The 26,119-nt window shown below is 43.6% G+C and overlaps 1 long non-coding RNA gene across 2 annotated transcripts in view; it reads right to left on the bottom strand.

Moving 5' to 3' along the window:
- The window catches only part of LOC119316459, an 8,982-nt gene extending 3,556 nt beyond the window's left edge, over window positions 1–5,426 (bottom strand). Inside the window, exons 1-3 of one of the 2 annotated variants that reach the window (XR_005153012.1) lie at window positions 5,219–5,425; window positions 4,711–5,116; window positions 4,383–4,438 (exon numbers count right to left, since the gene is read on the bottom strand). This is a non-coding gene — a long non-coding RNA (uncharacterized LOC119316459). Of the gene's footprint in view, window positions 1–4,382; window positions 4,439–4,710; window positions 5,117–5,218 lie in introns of those variants that run through there. The other variant, XR_005153013.1, reaches the window with a different exon arrangement.
- Window positions 5,427–26,119: the final 20,693 nt, after the last annotated feature.

The following is a 26,119-nucleotide window of genomic DNA, read 5'->3' as shown; positions in this document are numbered from 1 at the left end:
GTACTATCTATTGATTGTTGTGAGCATATGCCCAAGCTGGAGTCAACTTCTTTATGCCTTGATTTTATTTGCCGGTGGATCAACTCAATATGACACCATCTGTTTCATGTCAAATGCAGGATATAACCAACATAAACACAATGCTTACAAGGAGATATCGGCTCATTTGATTGCTATATTGGCTTTGGTCACCCTTGCGAGGCTCCTTATCTTTGAAGCAAGGGTCGGATGCTCTTTGGACTCAGGAAGACGAACATGATAGAAAAAGAAAGGGATCAACCTTGCCATGACCCCATATTTCTGTAGGCTAATATCCCTTATTTGCACTATCCTACACCGAATACTTATAGGTACGGATATTGGCTTGCGCATCTATTTACAATTTAGGCTGGTGTGGTGGCCAAGGTCAATAAGACATTGCGTGGCACCACGTCAATTGCCTCTGTTTTGATGGTGTTAGTTTGTGTTTAGTTTCAATTGCAAAATTCATTCAATTGTTCAAGCATTGGAAAGTCAAGTTGATATGAACTGATCAACCGGAATACATAAAGCAGTATATTTGTGCTACACTACTATTGCAGTTCAGAATCATTTTTTTAGTTTATAACAATAGTTCCCTTCAAATTATAGACTATCCATCCCCTGTTGTTCGCCGAGGCTATCTTAGATGCCGCCTCTTACCTAATTTTAAGGGAACTGTTGTTTTGTTATTATGCTACGCGTGTGCATGAGCTTTCCTGAAATAGTTATTAAATTAAATATATTTCTGTCAAAGACAATGAGATTTTTTCTATTGATGGGAGATGATGTAGTTCTTTTTGTAATATGTTCAGTTCTTGTTATGATTACAGAGAAAAGAAATTTGTAGCCATATTTTGTGTTGCACCTTTCCTGACTATTCAGAATACCGATGTTGTTGATGACAGGGTTATGTGCCTTTGCCATGCAGCACATGTCAATGGCAGTTCAGGAAGAGATGACATCACAAGTGAGCTCAATTGATAAGCCCGCTAGCAGAAAATGTGGTTTGAGGTGATTTTCTTGTTTTATCTAAATAGTGAATATTCTTCTTATTATGTTCTGGCTCTAGAAAGAACTAAGCATAACATACTGAATCTGGAGCTTTATTTCAACTACATTTATATCATTCAAAATCTTGAATATACTTTTGCTTTGATGGCCTGTCACTAATCAGGACATAGGTTACTCCCTCCTTCCTGTGCATTGGGCATCTGTGTGTGCCTAGGTCGCGATGCAGCTCCTTAGTTGCCTAATGCACCGACGGAGGGAGTACAAACCTTCAAATAGACTGATTTAGTTTGGCTGATTGTTTATTCTTATTCATTGTGGAATAGGATAGCCATATGTATTTATTTTGCCCTCCATCTTTTAATTCTACATAAAAGTACATCATTTTGTTATTTATTTACTAATAATACAATCTCCATTACTTATCTTCTTTTAATATGAAATAAATCACCAGCATCATACCTTTATTAATTTTCCATATTGTTCAGTCATCTATTTGGAGTAATTTTATAATCAAAGGATTGGACTATTGAGCAAATTGTACTGTCATTTTAATCTTATTATTTTTCTCAAATGCTTTTATTAAATTTTATGCATAGCTGTTGGTTATAGTGTATAGTACAACCACCTTTAGGATTATTGGTGTTGGAGTAGTGACTATATTGCATCACGGTTTCATTCCCTTTTCGCTTTTGAACTTGTACCTATGCCACAACCTGCTCCAACCCCTCCTCTGATGTGGTGTGGTGGGAGAAGGAAGAAGAGCATGCATGCTCTCTGTCTACATCCAGCGTCCACACGGCTAGATCGACGGGTCTAAACTATGGGTGAGCTCCTCCACTACCTGATAAATTCCTTTTCTGCTCTATCTGTTTTCCTTCCAATTCATGTAAATTGAAACTTTGAAATCAACCAGTATCTAATGCCTATAATCCATGGAAAGAAGTGGTCTTCAAATGTGAAACTCAAGCCGGCAATTGGATACCAATTTGACTACTTATTTATACCTTCAAATATTGGTCAAAGACTAATTAAGTCACTGTTTCTTAATTTTTCTATTCCTTATTTATACCTCCAAATATTAATGGATCACCAAAAATATGGAGAATTTATTCATTTGCATTTTCATGTTTCTCCAACTATATGTACCATTGCGTAGAAGAGGCAAAGTAATAGACATTTTAATTCTGATTTATGTAGATTATTGTTTAATTTGTGGGTACCATTCTATCTCAGATGTAGTACATTGTGTGTATGAATCATGGTGAATGTCAAGCCTACTTAGGTCATACCCAAGTAAGGTAAGTATAGATGTATAGTGCTTATAAAATGTGGTGCTCTAATATAACTTTGTTCCTCAGTTAGGAATTATGTTTTTCTATAGTTAAAATGCATGTGTGTTGCTATGATGTATATAAGTGACAGGGAACAAAAAATAATGGAAGAAGGCCCTTTTGTTTCTGTTTTATAATTACTCATCCATCCTGATGCTTGAGCATTTTCTAACCTCCCCTGTTTTATTCTTTTGGTGCTACTTGGATGTTTCTAAGGTCTGTTTTTTTGTTTTATTTCAGAATACAGAAAGAATAAGCTACTAGCATTGTGCAAGTAAACCTACTGCGATTGCAACTGCAAAAAAAAAAATCATCACATGTTGTGAGCTTAAATAAAAGGAGCTAAACTGTTGTGTCATGTTCAGAATTGATACTAGAAAAAATAATCTAAACTGCACATTCTGAAACTATCTAGACTCCTGCCTTTGGGGAATTAGGTTGCTAAGCATTACTTTGTAAATAAATGACATGCTAACTTGTTGGTTCAGTTTAGAGCTATAGGCAGGGGCTTGCAGTAGGGGGGATATCATTGTGGCAGTTGAAAACCAAAGAATTTATTCATGAGTGTATGATCTGGACTTCACTTTTCTGAAAGTATGTTACGATCCTGCTCTTGGAATAAATGGCATGCTAAAACGTTGGTTGTTGTGGTGCATTGCAAGGTACAACCTTAGTTTTAAACATTTTGCATACTAACAGATATGTATTGGAATTTTAATTTGCATCTCTGCAGCGACTTGACAATTCTTCGTCTTTTACGACACGGATCCGCGGCACAGTAGGAGAGGTGACGCCGGCCGGCAGCGCCTCACCGCCAGCTATTGTTTGGCGCCGGCAAGGAGAAGGGCGCTTAGGATCTGCTGCGTTGTGCATGGCTGTTGAAGTTCAGCATCGCCATGATGTGTATTGTTTCTCTATTTTCCTCATATTGCCATGTTCCCAATTTTACAAACTGCTATGTGATGCACAATGTCCACGCCACGCACTGGTGAGATTCAAGGTGCAGTCGAGCAAGAGTCAGTTCGAGGTGAGGTGTCTCACGTCGATCTCCTGCTGCTCACCAGCGAGGCTCGCTGACGAGCGGCCAGATCCACACGAGGTGGATGTCACACACACGGCCCTCTCCCCTCCATCCTTTCTCTTTCCTACAACTATTATGTCTTTGTACCTTGTTATATTGCTCTTTCATCCATGGTGATAAAGATGTTAACTCAGTTTGATAATGGAGTCACAGATTTGTATCTGATAATTCTTGGAATTCAAATTGTAACATCCATACTAATTTGTTGGTTTGTCTCAACCAATAATTCAATGTAAACCTATTAACATGAATTTTATGGGTATACATTGTCTCCTCCTATGCCAATTGATTTTCTCCAGATTAGTTGGACCATAATTTTCAAGAAGGTTACAAACCTAGCAATGAATGAGACTATCATTATGATTGAAGATAGCTGACTGTGACAATTGTTTCTTTTGAAGTTTCACTGTTTATGGAGGTGACAATGCTAGATATATACATCTGTATCATGGCACTTCTCCAGCAAACAAAAGCTTGGCAGCCATCTACTTTCAGAGAGTTTGAAAACGTACTATCACGCTAACTCACTTATCCAGATTAATGGTAAGTGTGTGTTTTCTTGTATACCGATCTACAGAACTACAATTGAGATCTCTACCTCCTCTATTTCCCTTTTGTCATCTTTTCTGGCTTTTATGCTACTACTCAAAATGTTTGACTATTCAATTATAAACGTCATGCAGCAGTGCTGACTTTCTTACTCCCTTTAGACATGATTTCCCTGTCCAAACATTCAGCTGAACCGACACTAGCAATATTGATCAGCTGAACTTGCAGAAGGGGAGAGGTACTAAAGGAACATCTTACGTATTTTTGGTCTCATATTCTTTGAGTACATAACTATCCATTTGTTAAAAACTATATTTGATGGACAAATTGAACAGCACAATTTAAGGATGATAAAAATAATAATTTTAACAAGTGGAAGTAATGTATGGGACCGTGTAAAAATGAAAGGTATAGTTTTCCCACTCCTCCAAGATGAGTTCAGTGCCTGTGTTTAAACCATGGATGCAGAGATGGTCAGGTCAAATGAAATGTATGAATACTACTACAATTGTTGAACATTTGATGAAATCAGAAGTTAAGTAGATTACATATATGTAAGTTAGTCTTGTGGCTGATGCTTTCACCATGATAAATATAACCCCGAACGCATATGCCAACCAATGTTTAAGCGACTCAAAGACAATAACTAATGCTAAATATTGATGCCTGCTGCTTAGGGGCACTATCTGGCATGGTTCAAAAGAGAGGTAATTGTACCTGAAGCAGTGGACACAACCATTCCTTGCATTTGTAAGAGTTGTGCAGTAGTATAATAACCGTCTTTCTTTGAGGAGCAGTGTCGTTAAGTTTCAGTAGAAATACAGGTACACGTTCCTGTTCTGCTGACTAATGGAAAAAAAGTGATAACAGATTCTGTTATTCAGGGAGCAAGAGCCAAAATTTCTTCAACTAGCTTCTCCTAAGTTGCCCACCTCTTCCCTCGGGCATGACTCCATGGCTTGGAAAAGGCAGCAGAATCAACACAATCACCTTGTCTGGAAGGTGGAATGTGTTTGCTTAGATCGAAGGAGGATCCTGGCCTCTCCGAGCCCCGGAGGCCCGTTGCCTTGGTAAAATAGCTCCTTTACCAGACTCCCTTGCTCCATGGCCAGAGGCACCGGGACTGCGTGACGACGAGCAGATTTGAAGCAAGCCATTAATCAACTCGGGATGCAAACTCGCGGCGCGAGGGAGAGAGAAAGTGAGGGGGATGTGGCTGGCTGACCTCGGTGTTTCCAGCGGACCTACTGGTACTCCGACCAGATGTATCCGGCGGCAGCAGTTGGGGCTCCGGTGGAGTCGGGGCGGCGGCAGGTGACTGGACCGCGCGTGGTGGAGAACTGGAGGAGAGGGAACCGAGCCCCACACTCACGAGCCGTTTCTTGGAGCGACTCCTCACATGCGGCACGCGGCCGGCAGCCGACGGCGGAGGTACACGCGTGGCTGAAGCGCTATGGGGGCCACAAGGCAGGCGGTTCCTTTTTTATTGATTTGTCATGCGTGCATGCCTTCCTGATTGCTTGTTGTTGCCGACACATTAAGTGATCACGTGTCTGTAATCCATGGTCGTTCTTTCTGAGAGACAGTGGGAATACAAATACTGAGATTTGCTTACCATTTTCCTTTGATCGTGGCCGTGAAAATGCAGAGTAGTCCAAGGAGGCGTCAACCGCGTGGGCTCTTCCCTACATGCCCCCCTGACCCGGGCCGTCGTGTATCCTCCTTCGTTACACCCGATTTGTTGAATGCTTGATGCGATGGAGGTTGCGGCACGGCGGCCGACGGGAGCATGCAAGTGGGTGATGGTCGTAGCACGGCGATGTCGCACGGTCGCTCGGCGTGCAGTAGGGCCCGGTGGTGCCGGACTGCCGGTGCGGCACACATCTGTAGCGGAGCGTGGAAGTTTGGTTGGTGTGCGCAGCAAGCATGACACTGGCACAACTGCGGCACACCGCTTGACCTTTTGTCGCCGTGTGTATCTTTTTGTGTGCGTATTCGACGTACATTTTTTGGCAGATTATACGATCTTGCTCACCTACAAAATTAACTAGCTTTCATTGTTGATCCACAAGCCTGCTTATACGTGAGTTCAGTAATGACCAGAGAATCGATCAAGCCTCCTCTATCTATAAAATATCTCTCTATATATATTGAATACATAGAGTTGGTGGTTAGCGCCCTATCCAGTCTGGGTCGATGTTCGAGAATCAGAAACAACTCTAAGATGAGCTCCTCGAATAGTCTCTCTCTCTCTCTCTCTCTCTCTCTCTCTCTCTCTCTCTCTCTCTCTCTCTCTCTCTCTCTCTCTCTCTCCAGCAGAGCAGTCTTCAACATTGGCGGCAACCATTTTTTATGGTAGCTTGTGAGATTTCTCTACTGTTTAGACACAAATTTGCTCTGTGTAATGCACCCAGGGCTGTGGATAAGGATTTTCTGATTTTCTGGGTGTTTCTCATTTGAACATGAATTCAAAATGTTCCATTTTGCATCCAAGTAAAACTATTGGTTCACATCGATTCTATCTATCATTTACCAAACCGCTCACTATTCTTAATGCTGATGGGGAGGCGCACATGGAGGAAGGTCAAGCATATAATTTCACCTTTAAATGCACTTCCAAGGGACTGTGCCTAATCGTCTACTCAATATAATCAAGTTGCAAGAGCCCCTTATTATATAACTTAGCATTAGTATGCATGCCTACCAAGACTTCTATGTTTATCATGTTTTTGAATCTTATGTTTATCATGCCTACCAAGACTTCTATGTGTATATATGTTTCAATTTGTATCTACATATTTTAATGCACACTCTTAAAATACATGGCGTGCGCTCGGCCTTTGCGCCATGGGCGCAACCGGTCATCTAGTCTTTTAACAAGGACAAACCGATCTTTCAAGCATTCAGTTCAGAAGATTCAGAACACACGCGTTTGGTTCACAACTTCAGAGTGATTTCGGCTAGCTAGACAGGAAACTAACGGAAGGAAAAGGCACGAGCGAGCAGCGGCAGTAGCAGGGACACGCATGAGCGCAAGAGCAGCAGCAGTCGCCGCGCATGGGCTCGCCAGCGAGCAGCGGCAGTAGCAGGGACGCGCACGGGCTCGCCAGCGCGACAGGGGATAGGAAAATAAATCAAACAGGCGTCAAACATACCTCTGGTGGAGGCGCTGCTGGCGACATTGGAGTGCTCGACGTCTGTTCTTGTAGCTCCGGCAAACTCGACGTTTCTTCCTCCAACGAACTCGGCGAATACATTGGATGTTTCGCCCAAATCAAAAATTGAACTCATGGAGATTCTGGCTTACTACCCTTGCTTCTTATAGCAGAAAACAACAATCCAGGTTGGGCACTCCATTGAACTGTGTTCGACAAGGACACGGCCTGCAATCCGATCCAAATCAGGCACGGGTCTCGTGCGCGAGCACGGCGCCGCTCATGGCCTGCAGCTCCTGAAGCAAGCTGTTGACGCCTGCATCGTCAAGCTGAAGCTGCCGTTGCTGTCTCTAGGACAACACCTCCTCCTCGTCGCCCTTCAAACCACCGGCTCGGCCCCGACGCCATTGGCAACGGCCAGACGTCGTGCTGCCGCGCCCGAGCCCCTGCAAGGCGGCCTCCATCCTCCCAAGCAAGCACACCGGCCGCCGCCAATCCCTCGTGACCGCTGTAGCCCTCGCCAAGCCCCCACCGGAGCGCCACCGGCCTGCATCCTCCTGCGCCTCCTCGACCCCGCCTCCTCGCGCCCGCGCGCCGCCGCTTGGGCCACGCCTCATCGGTGACAAGCCCCTTCCGGAGCTTCCCGAGCTCACTTGCCTCCTCGTCGGAAGCCGCCGCTGCCGGGAATGTATTCGCCGACGCCAGCTGCGACGCCTTGACCCGTTCCAGGAATGGATAAGTGGTGGAGCTGGCCGGTGGTGGCAGGTTTTTTTTGCAAAAAAACGAAACGTTTTCCATCACTTTAAGTAGGATGGCGGATTAATTTCTCAGAAATAGAGGGACGTTTTTGCAAAAAGACTAATAACACATAACCAGAAGCAATAGCTGGTTTAGGCCTCCTTTGGTTTGTAGAATTTTTGTAGGAATTCTATAGGATATGATTTGCAAAGGAAAAATTCCTTTGAAGTCCTTTGGCATAATGTATCCTTCCAACTAATCTTCATTTCTTCCTTTTGCTTCACTTCGTGTCTTTTTTCTTCCATACCTATTTTGATGGGAACTCCGCATATGTTAATTCTCTGGCTTCCTCACACATCTTGTGTGTCTGCATCCATTATGTAAATTTAGTGATTCTCCCTGCTTTCCTTACTATCTTTGTTTAATCTATAGAATCTGCTAAAATGACTTGTTGCTCATTTTCCAGGTGGAAAGTCACTCTTTCAATCCAGGGATATCTGGAGTGCATTTCAAATTGAAATATTCTCCAACACGCGTCATCTCTTGATCTCATTGTTTCGTATTAGCACCATGGATTGGCCATCACCTTCATTTATGTATTTAAAGAGGTGTCTTTTTTATAAAGATCATCTGCGCACATCTACATATGTATGTGCTCGATATTTTCCAGTAAATTTATGTTGTATGGGGTACATAATGTTGCTTCATGTATACTACTACCAGTCGTGCATCATTAGTGGTAAAGTTTAGAACCAAATGGATGATAATACACATGCGAGTAGAGCTTTGTGAAGATTTTCTTACCTCACTTGTATCAAAGGTTGTCCTTTGATGTAGTTGCGTAGTGTGGGACATCCCCATGTATGATCAAAGACTGACTATTTTCTTGTCTATAATATCATTCTCCTTTTCAATCTTGCCATTTTTTTGATTGTCTGGATTTGCATCAATAAGATAACAATTCAAAATAAAATCAATTAGGAACCTCTTGTGCCTAATTGGAAGTGTTACCTTTTTAGTTGTAACATTCTTGTGGTGTAAGATATAAAAGATTTGCAATTAGTAACAGATCACCTTGTTAGATTGCATATTTGATTTGTTTGAACCACCTTGGCAGGTTTCTCAAATTCCTTGCAGTGTGGACGACCTTTTGTTTTCATTCATTATTCCTACACAATAGGGAATGCAAATATAAAGTTAAAGAGGACCATATTATAATATTATTACAGAAAGTGGCAGGCGACGGACGACTACAAAGATCAACGACGATGCGCCGACTGACGACTACAAATATCAATGGCGATACGCCTGCTGGTCTTTGGACTGAGAAGAGTACCTTACTCTGCCGCTTCAGACCTAGGCCGGCCTTGCTTGTCCAAATGGTGGGTCGACCACTGATTACATATTACTTCTCAAGTTTAGGATGATCTGTTATTTTTTTACTTTTACCTTCTAAATAGTCGTTTTTTGACAAAAGTAAAGGAAATCAACTTTGTGCCAAAATCTTTAATGTTAAAGAGGATCTCAAGTTCCAATCATCACACGAAGACACAAATATTGAGTATTTTTTAGTAGCAGTCGGCTGAAGCCATATCTACCTGATTAATGAGGCACTTCATTTAGACATCATTATTGAGGTACCGAGTCAAAATATTATGCGAACCATTATCTGTTCTACAAATTCTAAATGGATAGCATACTCCAGTGCCCTTTGCTTCTTAATGGACTTTAGAGCTATAGAAGTCGTCCCACAACACAAAAACTATAATAGAGGAGCAGGCTATAATTCTGTGCGATGGTACTTACCGGAGGTGATCTGATCTCTTGAGGGAGCTGGTTATGATCAAGGATAGTCAACAGGAGATTTGGCGGCTGGTGACCGATGCAGGAAGACTATGTTGAAGTGCCACTTGTTGGATACCCTGCTAACTTGCTTAGGAAATAGAAGATTGATTAGATTGGCGTACTACCAAATAGTCTTGATGCAAGCTTCCTTTTGTGTTTAGTGTTAACATGACTGTGAATAGTGGGCATAAAGTAATTCCACATTGTTAAATCACAACCATTAAAATTCCTAGATGAGGTCATGTTGCTAGCTGAGAACGTATGGGTTACATAGTGTCTCAAGAAACCAAAGTAGTTAGCAACATGCAATGTGCTTTCTCGACATTTTCAGTTCATCCCTTTCTAGCTGTAGAGCATTGATGTCGTGTTAAAGTCAGCACCGTCCTACATGTGTAAACATTAGTAATTCAAAACTTAATCATCAAGGTATGCAATCGAGGGGTGATGTTTAGTTGAATTGACGTGAGAGATAAAATCCATGACAAGGGACTTACCAGGGGCATGCATGCACATATTAGACAGCATAACCTTCACCTTCGCATGGCCATCCTTGCCAAAGTTTATACGTACATCTCAGGTCTATTTATTTACAACTATAATTTCCTCTTTGTATGTCATTGGTGTCTTAACACGTTTGGGGCATAGGCTGCCGCCATCTGCACTGATGATCGACGTATCATACTGAAATCATGTGGGAATAAGCATGCGCTCTCCAATCTCCATGGACGCCAGTGCCTCGTCTGCCTCCATCTGCACCCGCCGCTGTAGCGTGGCCTCGACGTCTTACTCTCAGTTGTTGCTGCTGCCATGGCGTCGTATGCATCTGTCTGCTGCTCAACTGCGGCGTACCACCACTTGAGGCGGCCGTCGGAGTCCTAGGGAAAAATCCATCCCCATGCAATCTCCCTCCACAGGGCATGGTGGCGGCGTGCGGAAAAAGGAGTCGAAAACCTGGGCGAGGGATCTTTTCCTCTTATTTTTGCGTCTGTGAAATCATGTGGATCCTGAGAAATTGCATCGATCTTTGTAATGTGAATGTAACTTTATCTTGGAGAGATTGCATCTATCCATCAACCTAGGTCCTCCTTTTTTTCTTGGCATTTGTAGAGATCGACCTATGTAATAAAAATATTTATGTACGTGTATTTGCCAACTCACATGCACATATGGGCCATATTTTAACAGAATTGAGAGATTGTTTCTGATTTGGTGCGTAGGGTATATGGGTCCACCCGGTTATGAAGATCTAACGGTTCTAGATTGATCAATGGAATTAGGCCCATTGAATTAAAGGTCGGATGTTTCTAATTATTATGGTATTTTCTAGACTAATTATCTTTTTTCTGGTTAACCCGTCAAGTACTTTTTAAATATAAATAGATGTCTTGTAACCGGGAATCCAAGACTGATCGGGTCTTCCCGGGAGAAAGAATATCCTTCGTTGACCATAAGAGCTTGTGATGGGCTAAGTTGGGACACCCTTTCCTAGGTTTAAACTTTCGAGAGTCGTGCCCACGGTTATGTGGCAGATGGGAATTTGTTAATATTCGGTTGTAGAGAACTTGACACTTGACTTAATTAAAATGCATCAACCACGTGTGTAGCCATGATGGTCTCTTTCCGTCGGAGTCCGGGAAGTGAACACGGTCTTGTGTTATCCTTGAACGTAAGTAGTTTTAGGATCAATTCTAGCTTCTCGACCGTTGTGTTGCTTCTCTTCTCGCTCTTATTTGCATATATTAGCCACCATATTTGCTTAGCGCTTGCTGTAGCTCCACCTCATTACCTTACCCTACCCAGAAACTTAAATAGTCTTGATCTCGCGGGTGTGAGATTGCTGAGTCCTCGTGACTCACGGATACTTCCAAACAGTTGTAGGTGCCGATGATATCAGTGCAGGAGACGCAACCGAGCTCAAGTGGGAGCTCGATGAAGATCTTGATCGTTGTTTTGTGTCTTTTCCGGTTGATCAGTAGTGGTGCCCAGTTGGGACGATCGGGGGTCTAGCATTTGGGGTTGTCTTCTTTTATTTTGGTTCTGTAGTCGGACCTTTGATTGTACTCTGGATGATGTATGTTTAACTTGTTATTTATGTGAAGTGGCGATTGTAAGCCAACTCTTTATCCCTTTCTTATTCAGTACATGGGATTGTGTGAAGATTACCACTCATGCGACAAAAACCACCATGCGGTTATGCCTCTAAGTTGTGCCTCGACACGTGGGAGATATAGCCGCATCGTGGGTGTTACACGTGCGTGCATCGTGCGTGCTTTTCCATCGGTGCTAGCTCTAAGGCCGAGGTTTTGGTCGTCTTCGTCTCTGGCTAGTCGTTGAGCAACAACGGGAAAGAGGTGCTGCAAGAGATGCGTAAGCGCCGTTGTGTGCCAAATTCGCCGTAGCATGACGAACCAGACATCACCGCAGATGACGCATGTGAAAGTGCAACTATCCCTAGGTGGTTTTGGTAATTCATAACAGCATATAGCTCATTGAGCTAATGCTATTCCAAGATGATTATTTTAGGAAAGCTCAATGATTGGCATGGCATGGATGTGAAAGTGGAACCCTCAAAATGCTAAGGACAAAGGATTGGCTCAAGCTCAAAAGCTCAAGACTCTTCATTTTATATTTTAGTGATCCAAGACCACATTGAGTCTTTAGGAAAAGCCAATACTATTAAGGAGGGATGAGGTGTTGCTTAATGAGCCTCTTGCTTCATGTGCTTAGTGATATGCTCCAAAATCCTCAACTACTTTCCCATATCCACATATGACCTAAACCCTAAGCCAAACTCGGTCCTACCGATTCTTCCTATCCGGCGCCACCGAGTTTCACTTGTCATTAGCCACTGCCAAACCCTAGCAATTCGGTTCTACCGATAAGGATCTCGGTCTCACCGAGATGGGGTTGCAAACTCTCTGTTTCCCTTTCGTAACTTTTCGGTCATACCGAAAGAGCGAATCGGTCCCACCGAGATTGCAATGTAAACTCAGTGTTTCCCCTTTGTAACTTTTCGGTCTCACCGAGTTCCACTCGGTCTCACCGAAAGAGCAAATCGGTCCCACCGAGTTTGCCTGACCAACTCTCTGGTTAGCTAATTACCAAATTCGGTCTCACCGAGTTTGTGTAATCGGTCTCACCGAGATTACGTTATGCCCAAACCCTAACCGAATCGGTCCTACCGAGTTGCATGTCAGTCCCACCGAAATTCCTAACGGTCACTAGGTTTACTACTTCGGTCAGACCGAGTTTTCTGATTCGGTCCCACCGAGATTGGTAAATTGTATGTAACAGTTGGATTTTGTGTGGAGGCTATATATACCCCTCCACCTCCTTCTCATTCGAAGAGAGAGCCATCAGAACACACACACCATTCCAACTCATATGTTCTGAGAGAGAACCACCTACTCATGTGTTGAGATCAAGACATTCCATTCCTACCATATGAATCTTGATCTCTAGCCTTCCCAAGTTGCTTTTCACAAAAACCCTCTTTCCACCAAATCCAAATCCTATGAGAGAGAGTTGAGTGTTGGGGAGACTATCATTTGAAGCACAAGAGCAAGGAGTTCATTACCTACACACCATTTGTTACTTCTTGGAGAGTGGTGTCTCCTAGATTGGCTAGGTGTCACTTGGGAGCCTCTGACAAGATTGTGGAGTTGAACCAAGGAGTTTGTAAGGGCAAGGAGATCGCCTACTTCGTGAAGATCTACCGCTAGTGAGGCAAGTCCTTCGTGGGCGATGGCCATGGTGGGATAGACAAGGTTGCTTCTTCGTGGACCCGTTGTGGGTGGTTGCTTCTTCGTGGACCCTTCGTGGGTGGAGCCCTGTGTGGACTCGCGCAACCGTTGCCCTTGGGTGGAGCCCTGTGTGGACTCGCGCAACCGTTACCCTTCGTGGGTTGAAGTCTCCATCAACGTGGATGTAGGATAGCACCACCTATCCGAACCACGGGAAAAACATCCGTGTCTCCAATAGCGTTTGAATTCTCCAAACCCTTCCCTTTACATTCTCGCAAGTTGCATGCTTTACTTTCCGCTGCCCATAAACTCTTTGCATGCTTGCTTGAGTGATGTGATGATTGCTTGACTTGTCCTAAATTAGCTAAAATCTGCCAAGAACTAAAATTGGGAAAAGGTTAAGTTTTATTAGGTCAAGTAGTCTAATCACCCCCCTCTAGACATACTTTCGATCCTACAAGTGGTATCAGAGCTTTGGTCTCCATTTACTTGATCTCCATAGCTTTTGGTGGTCATAGCCTTGGTTTCACAACCTAGGAGAGTATGGCGTCTAGCAAGGGAAATTATCACCGTAGAGGTCCTTACTTTGATGGTACTAATTTTGCTAGTTGGAAGTATAAAATGAAAATGCATATTCTTGGACATAACCCCGCTGTTTGGGCTATTGTGTGTGTTGGTTTGCAAGGTGACTTCTTTGACGGGAGAGAACCAAACCGTGAAGCTACCGCGGATGAGTTGAAGATGTTGCAATACAATGCTCAAGCTTGTGATATTCTCTTCAACGGATTGTGCCCCGAAGAATTCAACAAAATCAGCCGCCTTGAGAATGCAAAGGAAATTTGGGACACTTTGATTGATATGCACGAAGGTACCGACTCCGTCAAGGAATCCAAGTTGGATGTGCTTCAAAGCCAACTTGACAAGTTCAAGATGAAGGATGGTGAAGGTGTCGCTGAAATGTACTCTAGGCTTGCTCTCATCACAAATGAGATTGACGGTTTAGGAAGTGAAGAGATGACCGATAGATTCATCATCAAGAAGATCCTAAGAGCCTTGGATGGAAAATATGATACCGTGTGCACATTGATCCAAATGATGCCCAATTACAAAGATCTCAAGCCAACGGAGGTGATTGGAAGAATTGTTGCTCATGAGATGTCACTTAAGGATAAAGAGGAACTTCACAACAAATCAAGTGGTGCCTATAAAGCCTCATGTGAAGCCCCTACATCATCAAGTGAGAAACAAGACTTCAATGAAGAATTGAGCTTAATGGTGAAGAACTTCAACAAGTTCTACAAGAGTAGAAGCAAAGATAGAAGCTCCAAGTCAAGGTCCTACAATGACAAAAGATCTTCTAGTAGAGAGCGAAACTGTTACAATTGTGGAAGACCCGGACACTATTCCAATGAGTGTACGGCTCCCTACAAGAGAAGAGAAGATTCTCCAAAAAGAAGAAGCAAAGGATCACCACCAAGAGAGAGAAGGAGTAAAGATGATCGTTATGAATGAAGATACTCACGGAGAAGCAAGGATTCGGAAAGGAAGGAAAAATCATCAAGGAGCTACACAAGACGAAGACATCAAGCTCATGTTGGTGAATGGGTATCCAGCTCCAACTCCGACAGCCACTCCGAGAGAAGTTATCACTCCGACTCCGAAGATACTCAAGATGAAGGTGTTGCCGGTCTAGCACTTGTGTCAACCAACTCCTACGACATATTTGACTCACCAAATGAAGGAATTGGAAGATGCTTCATGGCCAAAGGTCCTAAGATAACACACCCCAAGTATGTTGATTTCAATAGTGATGAAGATGACTTGTTAGGTGATGATTTGCTTGGTGACAACTCTAGTGAAGAATACTATGATGAAAGACCAATTAATCATGCTAATCAAGATAAAACGAATGACAATGATAAGGAGAAGATTGAGGCTCTAACTAAAGAACTAAAAACTCTTAAGTTAGCTCATGACACTATCTTCGAAGATCATCGAGAACTTTTAAGAGCTCATGAGAAACTACGCTTTGAAAATCTCAATCTTGAGCAAGAGCATGAGTTCTTAAAGGCAATCAATGATGATCTCCGCAAGAAAAATTCTTCTTACATTGCCAAGCGTTTACTCTTATCCACTTACATGCCTCAAGTCAAGTCTAACAAGAAAGATTCTTCCTCTAGTAGTAACAATGATCATGCTAAATCCAATATTGTTGCTTCTAGTAGTTCTCTTGATTCCACTAATGATTCTCTTAGCCAAGTTACACTTGAGCAAGAAAATAGCTTATTGAAGGGAATTATAGAGAAAGGAGTGTACAAAAGCCTTGCCGGGAGTAAGCAATTCGAGGAAATTGTGCGCAAGCAAGGAATGCACCGGAAGAATCAAGGTGTTGGTTTTGAATGAAAGTTCAATGCCAATGGAGTTGAGTGGGAAGAAGATCAATACCCCAAGACAAAGTTTGTCCCTCAACAAAAGAAGTATACTTCTTTCAAGGGTACACAAGCTCAAGATGATCTTCCACCACAAGACTACGAGCAAAAAGGCAAGGACAAGCTTCAAGTGGAAATTGATGCATTTGAAGAAGCTCCTAAGACCTTAGTCAAGTGGATTCCCAAGACTACTTCAAGTTCCACTTCATCAAGTACGACTACAACTCCAAGGATTCCCATCAAGATGATGTGGATCCAAAAGAAGAAGAACTAGAGAGTTCTTGAGGGTGACTCCGCCAACATACTTCACTCTTATCATTTTGGCAAGAACAAGTGCAATCAACTTCCACATCTTGCACTAGTTCAAGGAGTCACAAACCCTCTTGTTGGTAAGACAAGGGACAAGGTAACCTAAAAGTTTTCATGGACATCATCTTTTGTGTGCATCACTCTATGTCTATGGATATCCTTATTTGTTCCTTGTGGGACTAACCCATGTAGGTATTGAAAGTGCAATTCACTCATATGGATAGCTCCAAGAGATCTACATCAACATTGAGCATCCACATCTTCAATATCTACATGAAGTCATCATTGACAAAACCCAAGGTTAGTTCATCCCTCTTAGGGGGGATATCACATCTAGGGGGAGCTTTACTCTAAGACTTGAGCTAAAGCAACTCTAAAGATGTGAACACAACAATGCTTTATGTAAAAGTGGTAACCCCACTTGAGCTTAAACGATGAGTATGACCTATGATCAAGTGTTCTCACTTGACTCCTAAGTCAATATACTCATATATAGATGACCTAGTCATCACAAATTGCTTGATAGATGCTAGAATTGGTTGTGCATGCCTTGCCACATATTTCATTTGCCATCTTATTGTGTGAGCATGCTGGTCGCATATTTTACTCATTCGAGGACATCCACTTGTTGTTTTTGATTGTTCGGCTTTATTTCTTTTTGCCAAGTGGATGGACAAGAATGCCTAAGAACCTCCTCTAGCTATCTGTGCTTTTCTCGTCTCAAACTCTATTCATGCTGCATCACAAAATTTGATCAAGTCAGATTCGAACCACTCTGTGTGAGGAGCGCTAGGAGTCCCCGATTCGTCATAGACATAAACTTCCAAAACCTCTTTATGATTCTCGGTCTGACCGATACTCCACTTTCGGTCCTACCGAGATCATTAAGTTGATCTAGGTTTTCGATCTCAGTGCAACCGATTTGAACTTTTCGGTCACACCGAGTTTCAATAACTGCACGCAGTTATAAATCTCGGTGCCACCGAGTTGTTCCACTCGGTCACACCGACAGGGTCGGGCTATATATAGTCACGGGCAAAATTTGGAAATTTCTCCGAACCCCTTCGCCCGCGCGATAGCCTACTCTGCCCTTGAGGTCTCCGGATCGTCTTCTCGCCGCCAGCAGCCTCCAGTCGCTGGTCTCCATCGCCGTCAACGGGAATTCTGCCCCGCCGTTGCCGCCGTAGCAAGTCCCCGCCGAACTAGGGTATGGACTTGATCTTTGTGCTATTCCTCAATCTGATTCCTAGCACATTGTGATCATATTGTTTCTAGCCACGTTTGATAAACTTCTATCCAGTCAAAACGCTCATAGATTAGGTTTGATTTGAAAATTCTAGGTTTAGGTTTTCACCGAAACTATCTCGGACCCACCGAGTTGAAAAACTCGGTCCCACCGATTTGGCTTATGCCATTGCACAAGTGAGACTCGGTCTGACCGAGAATTACTTATCGGTGTGACCGATTTTTGAACTCAGTGAAACCCTAGTAGTATCGGTGCCACCGAACTGTGACTCGGTCCTACCGAGTTCACTAGTTTAGGTTCCAAAACTGCTTCGGTATCACCGAGTTTGAAAATCGGTAGATCCAAGATGATTTCAGTGGGAAACTAAAACTAAGTTTTTGGATCATTCTTTTTGCAAAAATCTCTGCATTTTGTGATGCTCATCCACTCTATCTCCTCTATAATCTATTCACAGGGTCAGCAGTCAGTTTGCAGCATGTCAGACCAGAGTGATAGCCAGAATCTGTCAGAGCAGCAAGTGGTGATGAGTGAGGGCACTAGTCCCTCCAGTTCATCTGATGAAGGCAGCAGGAGCACTCCTAGCAATTTGCCAAAGGCTGCCACGAGACAAAGGAAGAAGAAAACTTCAGACTCTGAAGATGAGGACTATGTGGAAGAGGAAGAGGCCACTTCCAAGAGAATTGAACCAGCTCAAGGCACTAAGCCAGGTCTAAAAATCAAAAGGCCAGCAGGCAGGCAGCCCATGTCAAAGGCTAGAGCCTCAACTAAGAAGCCCACTTCCCAAGAGCCAGCTGCAGCTGAGGGCAAGAAAAGGAAGGAGAGGGTGAAGAAGACTGTGGCTAGGGTGCTTGGCAAAGCTTCCATCATGGAAGAGGAAGAGGAAGAAGAGGCAGCTGCACCAGCGCCCAAGGCACCCAAGCTAATGGGTGATGCCATAAGGTCAGGGGCTACTGCATCTAAGCCCAAAGCTGCCTCCAAGCCAAAACCTAAGAGAAATACAAGGAGCATTCCTGCAGCTAAGAAGAACAAGGCCCCAGTGCCTGAGACTGTTGCTGAGGATGAGGAAGAAAATTTCCTTCGGAAGCTCAAGCCCAAGATCCCAGACCACAACGATGCTCATCCTGTGGCTGAGGATATGAAGCTCAGGAGAGACTCAGGGCTCAGGAAGTGGAGAGAAGCAGATCCATATGCTTCTAGGAGAAGGATTGCAGTGGACTACAGGTTTCATACCAAGGAGCAGCAGGATTTCTATGAGACAGTGCTACTTGACAAGAAGCCAATTGTATGTGACATGAGATGGGTCGACTGGACCTATATCAAGGACAATGAAGAGTACTACCCTGGAGTATTTGACAGCTTTAGTGCGTGTGGAGTTGCAGACTTTGTTGGACAGAAGCTCACAAAGTGAAACGAGGAGCTAATCATGCAATTCTACTCCACAACACACTTTTATCCGGATGGCAGGATCACATGGATGTCAGAGGGTACAAGGTACCACTCTACTGTTGAGGAATGGGCGAAGCTGATCAATGCCCCAGAGGAGCAAGCAGATGACTTGGACATTTATGCCAAGAAAAAGATGGACCACAACTCCATGTCCAACATGTACAAGGAGATTCCGAATGAAGCACTTGACACGTTCAAGTTTGGCTCAGTGCATTATCTGCTATCAGGATTGCCTACGATCAACTGGATCCTTAGGCACACCCTTCTGCCCAAGTCTGGAGATCACAAGATGATCAGAGGTCACGCGATCAATTTGCTTCATGTCTTTGACGTGCCTCAAAAATTCAAAGTCATGAGCCTCATAGTGGAAACAATCAAAAGGACTGCGGCAGATCAGAAGAGGAGCTGTGGATATGCCCCTCAGATTCAGGAGCTCATCAACTCCAAGATGGGCACGGGCGTATATTTGTTGGATAAGGAACACCTGCCCATCCGTCCAGATTTCGAAGATAATCAAGTTGTTATGACTGAGAATGGACCATCATCTGCCCATGCACAAGCTCAGGAGGAGAAGGCGAAGAAGGAGAAAGCTACCAGGATGCCTACTCAAGCGGAGGCATCAGATTACTTCCTGAAAACCAAACAAGAGCAGCTTGGTTACCTGATTGCGTCCACCCTGCGGATTGAGCAGAGTATAGCCACCCTGACTCAGAACCAGGCGAGTTTAGAGAGGATCATGGAACAGAGGTTCTATGACTTGGACATCAAGGTGACAGAGATACAGACTGCCGTGGAGCAGCTCCAGGAGGACATGAATGAGAGGAGAGGCAGGACCACGACTGATGCTTTTGCGAGGGTGCCACGAGGTCCGAGGTCGTCTGCACTGCCAGTTGCTGACACCAGAGCTACAACGTCTGCACCAGCCACAGCCTCAGTTCCACCAGCTCTAGCATCCACTTCAGCCTCGACTCCGACCACGTCTACCGAAGGCTTCGTCCTTGGAGTGCTCCGGACTCCACCACCACCTGAAGATCAAGCCTGAGCGTCGATCTAGTGCTATGCATTTTCTAGGAACTTTTTGGTAACTTGTTGCCAAAGGGGGAGAAGATGTATAGATCATAGGCTTCGAGAGAGAGAGTGTTGCTTTTCTCTCTTGCTTTATTTGGTGGTTTTTCGAACTTGTCTGCTTTTGAGTGCTTGATACTACATCATTATTTGTGAGATATTGATGATCATGTGTTTGATCATAAGCTACACTTAATGCTTGCTTAATGCTATTATCTTATCTTATGTGATCATTCATTATTCTTGGTGATGAGTGCATGTATTTCATTCTTATCATTTTGAGCGCTCCACCAAGATGTATGTGACATGGAAGAGTAACCCATGACTCTAACTCTTTGTGCATTTGCAGTCCAAAGCAAATTTTAAATATGCACAAATTTAGGGGGAGCTCTTACTTATCACATACTTCTCAAAGCGACGATATATTTCATGATTATTATCTTTTGTCGAAGCTTTGATCTATATGTTGTCATCAATTACCAAAAAGGGGGAGATTGAAAGTGCAACTATCCCTAGGTGGTTTTGGTAATTCATAACAACATATAGCTCATTGAGCTAATGCTATTCCAAGATGATTATTTCAGGAAAGCTCAATGATTGGCATGGCATGGATGTGAAAGTGGAACCCTCAAAATGCTAAGGACAAAGGATTGGCTCAAGCTCAAAAGCTCAAGACTCTTCATTTTATATTTTAGTGATCCAAGATCACATTGAGTCTTTAGGAAAAGCCAATACTATTAAGGAGGGATGAGGTGTTGCTTAATGAGCCTCTTGCTTCATGTGCTTAGTGATATGCTCCAAAATCCTCAACTCCTTTCCCATATCCACATATGACCTAAACCCTAAGCCAAACTCGGTCCTACCGATTCTTCCTATCCGGCGCCACCGAGTTTCACTTGTCATTAGCCACTGCCAAACCCTAGCAATTCGGTTCTACCGATAAGGATCTCGGTCTCACCGAGATGGGGTTGCAAACTCTCTGTTTCCCTTTCGTAACTTTTCGGTCTTACCAAAAGAGCGAATCGGTCCCACCGAGATTGCAATGTAAACTCAGTGTTTCCCCTTTGTAACTTTTTGGTCTTACTCTCAGTTGTTGCTGCTGCCATGGCGTCGTACACATCTGTCTGCTGCTCAACTGCGGCGTACCACCACTTGAGGCGGCCGTCGGAGTCCTAGGGAAAAATCCATCCCCATCCAATCTCCCTCCACAGGGCATGGTGGCGGCGTGCGGAAAAAGGAGTCAAAAACCTGGGCGAGGGATCTTTTCCTCTTATTTTTGCGTCTGTGAAATCATGTGGATCCTGAGAAATTGCATCGATCTTTGTAATGTGAATGTAACTTTATCTTGGAGAGATTGCATCTATCCATCAACCTAGGTCCTCCTTTTTTTCTTGGCATTTGTAGAGATCGACCTATGTAATAAAAATATTTATGTACGTGTATATGCCAACTCACATGCACATATGGGCCATATTTTAACAGAATTGAGAGATTGTTTCTGATTTGGTGCGTAGGGTATATGGGTCCACCCGGTTATGAAGATCTAACGGTTCTAGATTGATCAATGGAATTAGGCCCATTGAATTAAAGGTCGGATGTTTCTAATTATTATGGTATTTTCTAGACTAATTATCTTTTTTCTGGTTAACCCGTCAAGTACTTTTTAAATATAAATAGATGTCTTGTAACCGGGAATCCAAGACTGATCGGGTCTTCCCGGGAGAAAGAATATCCTTCGTTGACCATAAGAGCTTGTGATGGGCTAAGTTGGGACACCCTTGCCTAGGTTTAAACTTTCGAGAGTCGTGCCCACGGTTATGTGGCAGATGGGAATTTGTTAATATTCGGTTGTAGAGAACTTGACACTTGACTTAATTAAAATGCATCAACCACGTGTGTAGCCATGATGGTCTCTTTCCGTCGGAGTCCGGGAAGTGAACACGGTCTTGTGTTATCCTTGAACGTAAGTAGTTTTAGGATCAATTCTAGCTTCTCGACCGTTGTGTTGCTTCTCTTCTCGCTCTTATTTGCATATATTAGCCACCATATTTGCTTAGCGCTTGCTGTAGCTCCACCTCATTACCTTACCCTACCCAGAAACTTAAATAGTCTTGATCTCGCGGGTGTGAGATTGCTGAGTCCTCGTGACTCACGGATACTTCCAAAAAGTTGTAGGTGCCGATGATATCAGTGCAGGAGACGCAACCGAGCTCAAGTGGGAGCTCGATGAAGATCTTGATCGTTGTTTTGTGTCTTTTCCGGTTGATCAGTAGTGGTGCCCAGTTGGGACGATCGGGGGTCTAGCATTTGGGGTTGTCTTCTTTTATTTTGGTTCCGTAGTCGGACCTTTGATTGTACTCTGGATGATGTATGTTTAACTTGTTATTTATGTGAAGTGGCGATTGTAAGCCAACTCTTTATCCCTTTCTTATTCAGTACATGGGATTGTGTGAAGATTACCACTCATGCGACAAAAACCACCATGCGGTTATGCCTCTAAGTTGTTCCTTGACACGTGGGAGATATAGCCGCATCGTGGGTGTTACACGTGCGTGCATCGTGCGTGCTTTTCCATCGGTGCTAGCTCTAAGGCCGAGGTTTTGGTCGTCTTCGTCTCTGGCTAGTCGTTGAGCAACAACGGGAAAGAGGTGCTGCAAGAGATGCGTAAGCGCCGTTGTGTGCCAGATTCGCCGTAGCATGACGAACCAGACATCACCGCAGATGACGCATGTGAAAGTGCAACTATCCCTAGGTGGTTTTGGTAATTCATAACAGCATATAGCTCATTGAGCTAATGCTATTCCAAGATGATTATTTCAGGAAAGCTCAATGATTGGCATGGCATGGATGTGAAAGTGGAACCCTCAAAATGCTAAGGACAAAGGATTGGCTCAAGCTCAAAAGCTCAAGACTCTTCATTTTATATTTTAGTGATCCAAGACCACATTGAGTCTTTAGGAAAAGCCAATACTATTAAGGAGGGATGAGGTGTTGCTTAATGAGCCTCTTGCTTCATGTGCTTAGTGATATGCTCCAAAATCCTCAACTACTTTCCCATATCCACATATGACCTAAACCCTAAGCCAAACTCGGTCCTACCGATTCTTCCTATCCGGCGCCACCGAGTTTCACTTGTCATTAGCCACTGCCAAACCCTAGCAATTCGGTTCTACCGATAAGGATCTCGGTCTCACCGAGATGGGGTTGCAAACTCTCTGTTTCCCTTTCGTAACTTTTCGGTCTTACCGAAAGAGCGAATCGGTCCCACCGAGATTGCAATGTAAACTCAGTGTTTCCCCTTTGTAACTTTTCGGTCTCACCGAGTTCCACTCGGTCTCACCGAAAGAGCAAATCGGTCCCACCGAGTTTGCCTGACCAACTCTCTGGTTAGCTAATTACCAAATTCGGTCTCACTGAGTTTGTGTAATCGGTCTCACTGAGATTACGTTATGCCCAAACCCTAACCGAATCGGTCCTACCGAGTTGCATGTTAGTCCCACCGAAATTCCTAACGGTCACTAGGTTTACTACTTCGGTCAGACCGAGTTTTCTGATTCGGTCCCACCGAGATTGGTAAATTGTATGTAACAGTTGGATTTTGTGTGGAGGCTATATATACCCCTCCACCTCCTTCTCATTCGAAGAGAGAGCCATCAGAACACACACACCATTCCAACTCATATGTTCTGAGAGAGAACCACCTACTCATGTGTTGAGATCAAGACATTCCATTCCTACCATATGAATCTTGATCTCTAGCCTTCCCAAGTTGCTTTTCACAAAAACCCTCTTTCCACCAAATCCAAATCCTATGAGAGAGAGTTGAGTGTTGGGGAGACTATCATTTGAAGCACAAGAGCAAGGAGTTCATTACCTACACACCATTTGTTACTTCTTGGAGAGTGGTGTCTCCTAGATTGGCTAGGTGTCACTTGGGAGCCTCTGACAAGATTGTGGAGTTGAACCAAGGAGTTTGTAAGGGCAAGGAGATCGCCTACTTCGTGAAGATCTACCGCTAGTGAGGCAAGTCCTTCGTGGGCGATGGCCATGGTGGGATAGACAAGGTTGCTTCTTCGTGGACCCGTTGTGGGTGGTTGCTTCTTCGTGGACCCTTCGTGGGTGGAGCCCTGTGTGGACTCGCGCAACCGTTGCCCTTGGGTGGAGCCCTGTGTGGACTCGCGCAACCGTTACCCTTCGTGGGTTGAAGTCTCCATCAACGTGGATGTAGGATAGCACCACCTATCCGAACCACGGGAAAAACATCCGTGTCTCCAATAGCGTTTGAATTCTCCAAACCCTTCCCTTTACATTCTCGCAAGTTGCATGCTTTACTTTCCGCTGCCCATAAACTCTTTGCATGCTTGCTTGAGTGATGTGATGATTGCTTGACTTGTCCTAAATTAGCTAAAATCTGCCAAGAACTAAAATTGGGAAAAGGTTAAGTTTTATTAGGTCAAGTAGTCTAATCACCCCCCTCTAGACATACTTTTGATCCTACAAGTGGTATCAGAGCTTTGGTCTCCATTTACTTGATCTCCATAGCTTTTGGTGGTCATAGCCTTGGTTTCACAACCTAGGAGAGTATGGCGTCTAGCAAGGGAAATTATCACCGTAGAGGTCCTTACTTTGATGGTACTAATTTTGCTAGTTGGAAGTATAAAATGAAAATGCATATTCTTGGACATAACCCCGCTGTTTGGGCTATTGTGTGTGTTGGTTTGCAAGGTGACTTCTTTGACGGGAGAGAACCAAACCGTGAAGCTACCGCGGATGAGTTGAAGATGTTGCAATACAATGCTCAAGCTTGTGATATTCTCTTCAACGGATTGTGCCCCGAAGAATTCAACAAAATCAGCCGCCTTGAGAATGCAAAGGAAATTTGGGACACTTTGATTGATATGCACGAAGGTACCGACTCCGTCAAGGAATCCAAGTTGGATGTGCTTCAAAGCCAACTTGACAAGTTCAAGATGAAGGATGGTGAAGGTGTCGCTGAAATGTACTCTAGGCTTGCTCTCATCACAAATGAGATTGACGGTTTAGGAAGTGAAGAGATGACCGATAGATTCATCATCAAGAAGATCCTAAGAGCCTTGGATGGAAAATATGATACCGTGTGCACATTGATCCAAATGATGCCCAATTACAAAGATCTCAAGCCAACGGAGGTGATTGGAAGAATTGTTGCTCATGAGATGTCACTTAAGGATAAAGAGGAACTTCACAACAAATCAAGTGGTGCCTATAAAGCCTCATGTGAAGCCCCTACATCATCAAGTGAGAAACAAGACTTCAATGAAGAATTGAGCTTAATGGTGAAGAACTTCAACAAGTTCTACAAGAGTAGAAGCAAAGATAGAAGCTCCAAGTCAAGGTCCTACAATGACAAAAGATCTTCTAGTAGAGAGCGAAACTGTTACAATTGTGGAAGACCCGGACACTATTCCAATGAGTGTACGGCTCCCTACAAGAGAAGAGAAGATTCTCCAAAAAGAAGAAGCAAAGGATCACCACCAAGAGAGAGAAGGAGTAAAGATGATCGTTATGAATGAAGATACTCACGGAGAAGCAAGGATTCGGAAAGGAAGGAAAAATCATCAAGGAGCTACACAAGACGAAGACATCAAGCTCATGTTGGTGAATGGGTATCCAGCTCCAACTCCGACAGCCACTCCGAGAGAAGTTATCACTCCGACTCCGAAGATACTCAAGATGAAGGTGTTGCCGGTCTAGCACTTGTGTCAACCAACTCCTACGACATATTTGACTCACCAAATGAAGGAATTGGAAGATGCTTCATGGCCAAAGGTCCTAAGATAACACACCCCAAGTATGTTGATTTCAATAGTGATGAAGATGACTTGTTAGGTGATGATTTGCTTGGTGACAACTCTAGTGAAGAATACTATGATGAAAGACCAATTAATCATGCTAATCAAGATAAAACGAATGACAATGATAAGGAGAAGATTGAGGCTCTAACTAAAGAACTAAAAACTCTTAAGTTAGCTCATGACACTATCTTCGAAGATCATCGAGAACTTTTAAGAGCTCATGAGAAACTACGCTTTGAAAATCTCAATCTTGAGCAAGAGCATGAGTTCTTAAAGGCAATCAATGATGATCTCCGCAAGAAAAATTCTTCTTACA

Source organism: Triticum dicoccoides, chromosome 6A (genome assembly GCF_002162155.2).
Source record: "Triticum dicoccoides isolate Atlit2015 ecotype Zavitan chromosome 6A, WEW_v2.0, whole genome shotgun sequence".
Taxonomy (NCBI): domain Eukaryota; kingdom Viridiplantae; phylum Streptophyta; class Magnoliopsida; order Poales; family Poaceae; genus Triticum; species Triticum dicoccoides.
The sequence above is the reverse complement of the archived record's forward strand: the minus strand, read 5'-3'. Positions and strand labels throughout refer to the sequence as shown.